This window comes from Amblyomma mixtum, chromosome 8 (assembly GCF_055824585.1).
Source record: "Amblyomma mixtum isolate Tamu chromosome 8, ASM5582458v1, whole genome shotgun sequence".
NCBI classification, from domain to species: Eukaryota; Metazoa; Arthropoda; class Arachnida; order Ixodida; family Ixodidae; genus Amblyomma; species Amblyomma mixtum.
In genome coordinates this window covers 80,478,509-80,488,009 of record NC_143019.1, presented here as the reverse complement: position 1 = coordinate 80,488,009, position 9,501 = coordinate 80,478,509, and the positions used below count along the sequence as shown (strand labels likewise).

General features: G+C 48.2%; 1 pseudogene; it reads left to right on the top strand.

The window, feature by feature from the left end:
* The first annotated feature begins 2,306 nt into the window (after positions 1 to 2,306).
* Positions 2,307 to 8,412, top strand: LOC149333175 (sulfotransferase 1B1-like; annotated as a pseudogene).
* Positions 8,413 to 9,501: the final 1,089 nt, after the last annotated feature.

Here is a 9,501-nt window from a genome sequence, read left to right as displayed (position 1 = left end):
GGTTGAGCCGTTGGTTCTTCCAGCGACTGAGTATTGACTGCTTGGCTTCGATGAGATGCGCCAGCAGGCTGTCTACTTTATCAATCGCAGCGTCCGTTTCAATTTCTTTGGTCGCGTCGCGTACGCTCTTGGTGATTTCGGCCGTCCACGTCTCTATGTCTTCGATCTCGCCGTCAGCGTCAGTCTTCTGGCTTCTGGCGGCTCGGAAGGCATCCCAGTCTACCCATCTGTGTGTTTTGATGCTGGTGTCGTTGTGTTCCGGTATGCTGATTTCCACGATGGTGTGGTCGCTGCCGAGGTCGGTTCCCGTGTTTCGCCAGGTGATCGCGCCCCAGCCGTCGTTCTTGACGAACGTGAGGTCCGGAGTGGTGTCCCGGGACACAGAGTTACCGATTCTCGTCGGGTGCGCCGGGTCCGTGATGAGGGTGAAGTCGAGTTCCATGGCGTCTTGGTACAGGTCGCGGCCCTTTGATGTGTACTTGTTGTAGCCCCAGGCTGGGTTCATCGCGTTGAAGTCGCCGCAGACGATTAGCGTGTTGCGGCCTGCCGCGGTGCTGGCTCTGTGTAGTATTGTTTTGAATCTCTGTTTTCTCTGCGATGGGTTGCTGTATATGTTGAGCAGAAAAATGCTTCCTTTTCTCTTCTTGCCCGGGATGATTTCGGTGAGTGTGTGCTCGATCTTGATATTGCTTTGCAGCTCGTGCTCAACGAACGTGATTCCTTTCCTGACCAGGGTGCACAGGCTTCTCCCGTCGGGCTGGCCCTTGTGCACTCTGTAGCCGGGCAGGGACCGTGCGTCGGTGAGCGTTTCTTGTAATAGGATCACGTCTGGTTTGCGCGCGGCATGTGCGATGTGCTGTTGGATGACTGCCTTTTTCCTTGCGAGGCCGCGACAGTTCCACTGCCACGCTGTTACGGCTGCTGCTGTTGTTGCGTTGGCAGCCATGGTTGCGTTGGTGTGTACGCGGTTCCCTGGTTGGGTGGGTGTTGCGCGAAGAGGGGCGCAAACGTCGGGTGGCTCACTATCGGCTGTAGGGTCCTTTCGATGTAGGCGAATCTGTTCGTGTTCTCGGCTTGGTAGATCTCCATTGTTTGTTTCATTGCTGTCACTGCTGCGATGTTCGCCGTGATTAATTGTTCGAGTTTGGTGAACGTCGCTTCGAATTTGGCCTCGGGGTTGTCGATTCGATTGTTATCTGTTTGCTTGCGCGTGGCCTCGACGGCTCGCTTCTTAGGTGCTGGTTCCTCTACGGCTGTCTCCTGGGTGTTCATGGTTGTTTCGTCGGTCGTGCTTGTGCTTGGCGTGAGTCTCTGTGGAGGCTCGTTGTTGCACTGCAGCAACTTAACGGATCTCGGCGATCTCTCTCGTGAGGCTGTCGATGGTCGTGCGCAGCGCCGCGCTCTCTTGTCTTAATGTCTCGTTGGCTTCTCGCATCTTGTTTATATCGTCTTTCTTCGTGGCTTCGGTGATTTTATGCGCGTTCCTTATATTGTTCCCTTTAGCTGCGTCAGCCCAGCTGACTCGCTCACGTGATGGTGACCTTTTCCTACCGAGGCTTCTCTTGCAGCTGCTGTCTCTGGAATTTGGCGCGCGGTTCTCAGATGGAGTCCTTGATTTTCCCGCAGCTGGCGGCTTGTCGAGTGGCGGGAAATCGCTCTCCGACAGCAGCTGGCGTTCGGCCTGTCGGCGCTCCCATTGTCGCTTGCGCACTACGTAGGGGATCTTGTATTTCGCCTTGCACGTTCGGTCTCCGGTCGGGTGTTCGTCCCCGCACAGCTTACATTTAGGGGTACAGCGATGGTCTTCTTTGGGGTTGGCGAGTCCGCAGGCCAGGCACATCTTGATATTGGGGGTCGGGCACACGTCCTTTCGGTGTCCCACTCGGCCGCACTGCTTGCAAACGTCGATCTGTTTCCTGTAGAGGCGGCACGGTATCAGGGTGACTCCGTATCTGACGAAGTTCGGTACCTTGGGTCCCTGGAACACCACGATCGCGGTGGTCGTGCTGCCGATCCTCTTTGCGCCCACTGCTAGCGGGTTTCTCTCGCTGACGATGTTCCTATCTATCTCGTCGGTGAATGCATCGATGGGGATGCCTCTGATGATGCCCTTTACGGTGTCGTGAGGAGCCGTGCGATATGCGCTGACTTCGTAGGAGTTGTCTTGAATATAGATTTCCTGGATTTTAGCGTACCTAGCCGCGTTGTCTTCGTTCGGTGTACTGACGACCATGATGTTCTGTTGCGTGTTGGGGCAGATGGTGTCCGCGGCGCTTTCCTCGCTCGTGATCTTGGCCGCGGCGAGTATGGCCGCAGCGACGGTGGTGGTGCCGGTCTTGACGATGTCCAGTCCCCCTCTGGGTCTGACGACTATCTTGCTCTCTTCCAGTGGCATGGCTGGCATGCGTGCTGCCTTGATGGCCGAGGCTCTGACGTTCTTGTGGAATTTCGATTTCGGGCTTGTTTGACTCCCGCCGGGTCCGTCAGGCTTGCCGCCGTCGGGGGTCCGCTGGCGCAGCCTCGACATGCGTTCCCCGGCGAGCGTCCATCCGGCGTCGTTGTGGTATTCCTCTGGTGATATCTCTTTTCCCTGAACCTGAACGCACATTTGGTTACCCACGATCATTGTAGCCGTAGCGGACGCCTTCCTCGTCGTAACGGACGCCTCCATCTCGGTCGCCGCCGAGGAGTGCGGCAGGCGGCGACCGGTGCGACGGTGCTGGGCCTAGCGTCCGCGGGACAAGCTTAGGCCTAGCACTCTTTCACACGGCAGCGGTAGAGAAAGTCACAAAAGTTGGCAAAGAAAAACGCACCTCTAGGGTCAGCTGGTATCGGTCGATGCCGCTCGCCTTCACGGACACATTGGTGCAAGGAAAACTTTGTTTCGAGGCAATTAGCACTGCGTAATTGGTTAGCAGTGACAGAGCCGATGTGAACACGTCTCCGAGATGAGAGAAAAAATTCAGGGGGCACTTTGACTGTCTAATGTGCGTAGAGGCGAAAGCGTTTTACGCACCACTTTCACTGCTTCTGTGGCACTGGTGGCGTCACATGTAAATGAGTACTAATTACTAAGTGATGACAAACCACTAATTAATGGCTAATTACTGATTAATGTCTGAATACTAATTAACTGCTAAGTAATGACGCTTAAGCTTCGCCTTTAGGAGTGGAACGCGACATCGTGTTGTAGCGGTGCCAGGGAGTCCACGGAACGCCACCACCCTTTCGGCGCGATGCCTTGCCGTTTGAACGCAACAGTTTTTGAGGAAAGGAAATGGCGCAGTAATTCTCTGCCATCTCGGTGGACACCTGAACGGCACCGTAGAGGAAGGGAGAAAGTGGGAGTGAAAGAAGAAAGACAAAGATGGCCCGTAATGAAGAAAATTAAAATTGTATTTGAGGAAAGAAAATTACGCAGTAACTGTCTCACATATCTCGGTGGACACCCGTCAAAATTCAGGGGGTGGGGGGTGCACTTTTTGACCTAAAGTGCAATCACTGATGTGTGGCTAAGGTGTTAAGCTTCGCCTCTAAGAGTGGAATGCGAGAGCGTCTTGCAACGCTGCCAGGGAGTGCATAGAACGCCATCGCCCATTCGGTTCTACGCCTCGCTCGTCGGTAAATTGGTTTCTGAGGAAAGGAAATGTATTTCTCTCCCATATCTCGGTGGACACCTAAACCTCGCCGGAAGGGAATGGAGGAGGATGAGAGTGAGTGAAGACACCGTATTCACTAGACGCGCCTTTGTTCATTCCAAACCATCGAGCTGGCGTGGCGGAAATAGATTCGGGCCGGTCGTGCGTCTTTGTCACAATGGTAGCCTGGCATTCTGGAGCGCCATATACAGTGGAGGCCCAAGAGCATTATGAGATCAAAAGGTGCCCCATCCTCAATATCAGTGCTTAAATAGCGAATTCCGTGCTTAAATAGCGAATTTCGTACTGGTTTCTTGCAATCCAAAAAGCAGCTGCGGAGCCTCCCGAGTGGCTCTCAAGACTAGAGCCGTTGTGTATGTTGCGGGAATTTTAAGCTGACGAAGACAGTCTCGTGCTGGCTGCCCACGACAGTGTCGTTTCTATATAGCGTTATGAGTATTTTTGTTGTGCAATGTCATGCGCCAAAGCCAGGCAATAAGGAAAAAAAAGAGCTGGCATGGCACAGTGGATAGCATGCTCGTCTCGCAGTCCGAAGACCGGGGTTCGATTCCCGAGCTCGACCAATTTCTTACTCGATTTTATTTATTTATATGGCTTGACTAGAAAAGTAATTAGGCTAATTGGGTAATTAAGCAATTAACTAAGCTCAGTCCCACTTGCTTGGAGCATCACTATATGATCCCTTCAATTTGTTGCATGGTTACTAGCCAAAGTACAATTGGCCCCGTTTGAAATTGGCGCACTGTGACGTCACGACCGTTTCGACCAACTGAAAAGCGTGACATTTCTGTCGACAACTGCTGCTTACAACGATGAGACATTAAAGGCTTTCGCCTCAAAATTGTAGAAGCAAAGAAATGCAGTCGCTCAAGGGTCACGAGGAATCAGCAGGACGTACTCAGTATTTGCTGCAGCTGCTATGGACCCTCTTCTTAATCCTAAAAAAAGTTGCGAACAGTTCTGACTGCATATGTCTCAGTTGTGGTTTTGGGACCATTTACAAGCTCCTGTTAGAGCCATTCGGAATGGCAGAAGCATAATAATCGATCGTTACAACCGGACCGTGCAACCGGTTCGAAATGCATAATTGGAACTAATTGGACATTACAAGTGCTTCCTGTATTATAAATTGGATTCAGTAGACTGTGATTCAAACCATTTGGAACCAATTGGAAAAACCAGTTGGCTCCGATTGTGCGTTCGGAACCAATCGAAGCATAGAAGAGCTATTGATTAACTATTGGCTACCATATAAAGTAGCATCTCCAAGTAGGACACCGGCAAGCATGCCTGACACTAAAACCATAGGAACGCTAAAAGACTGAAGAGGCGACACAAAACCACAGGGTTCAGTATGTGTCCGCCAAAATAACCGTCCCCGCACTTGTGTACACAATTCATTAGATTCCCTTTCTCAAGCCAGGGGCGCTGCTCCGTTTAGTGTAGTTATTGTATATACTCCCGACTGCAGATATTACGGAATGACGAAAACAATTCAGCACATTATGCTGCTAATATATTTTTTTCTCAGTTACTTCATTATATCGTTGTTCTGTGCTTGTGCAGCGCAATGCGAAAACCATTGGGTTCCATTTGTGTTTTCTAACTGGAAGCTAATCGAAGCCAGTTGGAAGCTGCAGTTGCAATGACCACTCGTAAACTCCAATGAAACGCCTTATTGGAGACCGCCAAAGTGGAGGTGAAAACATCCATTGGGATACCGAATTAGATTTCTGAGTCCAACTGGCTAACCTACTGAATCTATTTGATTGAAACTGGATCCAACTGGAATGCGCAGTTCAACCCGTTTGTTGTTTTCCTCGGTAACTTACGGCAGTAACCTCTCTCGCACTTCAAAGCAGGAATATAAAAAGGCGCATGTTAGTACAGCACGTGGATCATAAAGGCCAATGCGTAGGGGAAGCGCACATGTCCCTGAAAAAGTAATCTTCCACAGGAGACAGGTGCGCAGTTAACAAAAATCAGAAAGCGCGTCCCCTGCGGTCTCGATAAACAGAGGTGATGTATAAAAAGAGTGCTGTCTGTCCTTCATCAGACGTCGCAGCGTTCAGGTTTATCGCTGTGGTGCCTGGTACAAGCTTTTCTATTCGTATTGCACGTACTGGGGTAAGTGCGGATATTTCAGCTGCTATCGAATTCTCTGAACTGCGCACCAGCAATAGAGGGATGAAAACAGCAGTCATGGAGGCTAACATGTAGACGGTTCCGGCGCGCACATACGCCCATTTCTCACATGAAATATGCAATCGAAATAATACCCTCCGAACACTCTTATGATAAAAACCTGAACACTGCCTTTAATGAAAATCGTTTTAGCAAATGGCTGCAACTATGTATTTATATGCGTGCTTCCCTGCGGCATACAAACTTGTGTTAGATATACCTACAAACGATTAAGAATTAATCGAGGCTGCTGGGGCCGTAGAATCTTAAAGCATCAGTTGTTAGCAGGCATAGCGCAAAAACGTTTTTTTCATGGGCTCCTTGTCACATCTTGGCGTTGGGCACAGGAATATTTCGCCTTTTGTGCGCTGAAAACTTTAAAGAAGCATATATTGCACTGTAGAAAAGAGCACCGACAGCCGTCGCTGACTCTGCTGTTACGCAGCGATAACCGTCGTCTCCAGTCTCTGGCCTTTGCTGTAGGCCTACAATATGCATGCGCTCTCCAATAAAGCTTCAGCTCACAGTCAGCGTTTGCCCTCTCTTCACCTTACAGTCATCCGGTATATCGTTAAATATCGCATTAAACGAAACAGATAATAAAGCTCAAAAGTTGTAGGAAATTGGTTCCCGAATTTCGATAAAAATCGCCTCCGCAGATCGGCAACACTGCCGACGTCCACTTCTATCGTTATAACTGAAATGAACCGTCTCTTCCCTAAGCGGCCAATGACCGTTCTTCTCCCTTAACTATGACGCTACGCTTTCATCGTGTTTTTAACCTTTCAAAGCATCAAGCAGTATAGCTATCGCTTGTAAAGAGAGAGTTTCACCGTTTCTTCCAGATAAAAGAATGATTACATAAACAAAAATGTATCAAACAGGCGTTCATTAATCGCGTATTTACCATCTCCATTTGAGCGATATATTTGTAACTTCTGATACATAAGCGCGCAGCGCTCCTCGCCCACAAAAGATTATTTTAGTTTGTTTTTCTCCCGTTCAGAGGCACTCAGTAATGGTGTCTTCGTCGCTCCTCCAACAGACTGGGGAGTCCAGAGGAGGGGCTCGTTAAGGCATGTTGAAAAGAAGCAAGCAAGAAGCATGCAAAGCCCAAAGAAATTCTCCGTTGAGTTTTTTAAAGCGGGTAGTTAGTTACGTAACCAATTTAAGGCAGTACGGTAGGCAACCACACGCCACTGGCGTGATTTGATCTTGGGACCATAAATGTCCTCGAGCTGCAGATTAGTTGGCATAGTACTTCACACGAGATGCGGAGGTCGTGGGTTATGATCACAGGCACCAATTGTTTTCTTGTACTTTTTCCACGAAGTATCTTCCAAAATGATTAATATATAACTAATTACACTCCCAAATGATAAGCTTCAAACAAATAAAAAGTTCGCCACGCTTTGCTTGGTTTAAAACTGTAGACGTATAAAATCTAAGCGCTACCCCGGTGAAAGTAAGCGGTTCTGCCAGAGCATCGCAGTGCAATGCAAGGAGATACATAAAATAAGGTAATCATCATGATCGGATATTTACTTCATATTCTTTACTTGAATATAGTTCTGTGCAGGTGGGTTGTCTGAAGTCTCCTCATCGCGAAGAGGAAGCCGCACGGTCAGCTTATAGATGGCGAACCGCGGGGTCCTCACTACATCCCGGACCACTTCAGGGACGCGATCAGATTTCTCCCAGGAAAGGGTGACCTGGTACTGCTTTCTTACACAAAAGCCGGGACGCACTGGGTTCTCTACATTGTGCAGCTCATACTGCATAGAGGCCAGCCCGTGAGCTCGCGTGAGCAGTTCAAAGAGAAGATGCGTTATCTTGGAGGATCAGAGTTGGAAGGCTGGAAGCCAAGCCTGCCCTTGCGTCTGCTGCAAACGCACCTTCCACAGCGAAAGGGGGCACTAAGTGCTGAAGCAAAGCACATCTACGTAGCTCGGAACCCTTGGGACTTGGCCGTATCTTTTTTCCACTTCGTGACCAACGTGAACATTTATCGCTTTCAGGATGGCTCCTTTGATGAGTTTGTTGAGTCCTTCCTCAGTGAGGGCATACTTGGTCATGGCACCTACTTTGACCACGTAGTTTCTGGTTATGCCATTAAAGAGGAGCCCAATGTGTTCTTCGTTTGCTATGAGGATCTGATCGAAGATACGCAGGGTACGGTACTGAAACTGGCGCGTTTCCTTGGAGTAGCTACGCGTTTGAATAGCAAGAAAATGAAGAGTTACTCAAGAAGCTAATTGAACGCTGCGCGGCAGAGAACATGAGAGAAGTCATGAATGTAAAGTTGGCCATAAACTCACTACCTCCGTCAAATAGAGTGAGTGAAAGCAATAAAGAGGCATGGAAGGATGCACATAAATCTGGCAGCAGTAAATATAGCTTCGTAAGAAAAGCCAAGATCGGCAGCTGGAAAGAATATTTCTCTCCAGAACTCCTCCGACGCATGGAGGCTGCGATAAGACCGGCGGAAGAAATATCGCCGGTGATGGACCTGTGGAGAAACATCCGCAGCGAGGCTGTTGCAGCAGCTGGCATAGAAGATGACAAATAAACTGCCTTCGTTTGCTCTTATGTAGCAAATATACTTCGTTGAGCTCTTTTCCTCGAATAAAGAAGCCCATGGATTGCCTTGATTAATATTAGGGAGCAACAGAAAAAGCTTTTGTTTCCGAGCGGGAATTTTTTTCCCATTTCCAATTATTTTATTTGCTCAAAATAAATACAGCAGAGCAAAACTTGTTGGTCCGATAGCCGAAGCTAGTTTGGAGTCATACACACTTGGCAGCAAAAAATAATCCAGTGTTAAGATAAAATACACACAAAGTAAGGCTAGTGAAACACAGCAGGAAAAAGTTTGGGAGCTATGCATGTAGCAATACTTGAATAATGGAATTGAGTGGGCGAGTTGGTTTTCCATCTTGACAGTGAAAGCGCTCAAAAGGTCCTTGTCCTTTTGAGCGCTTTCACAGTCATCATGTAGCAATAAATTATGAAGAAAAAGTATTTTCACAGAAAAGTCAGTTTCCGTATACTTTGACGTCAAACCGGATAGTATCTCAATTTTGTGCACCAGAAAACTACTATGTCCTGACCATGAATTTTTTTCATTATTGCATGAAAAAATGTATCAGTAAAATATTGTAGTTGTCATGCCACTTCTCAGACAGGCTGGTCTAATAAACTTTCATTACAAAAACTTTGTCCATCAGACTCAATACATCATCCTGATAGTCCTGCTGCTACAAGACTTCTTTTATTTTACACATATGTTCCATAAAATAATTACGTACCGATCGTGCATTAAAGTCACAATGTCTAACAGCCGTTCTACTCCTTGAAATGCGGTAAAGTTACAGTAACACAATCTGGTCACAAAGTGCAACATCACTTGCAGTGGTCAGGAATCTAATTCCGCACGGTGTCAATGTCGTCTTTTTTTAGGGTTATTTGCAAAACATCCCAGTAGAACGCCTGCATCCCAAAAATACAGGAAAACGTGTTCTACCGTCTCTGACCTTCTGCACAGGACACCGTTTGATCCCGAAAGAACAAAAATGCCCATTTCCTCTAGCCTAGTTTTTACTGATGGGGTTCCTGTATATAATTTGAAAAAATGTTTTGACGCCAGGTGCAACAGTCA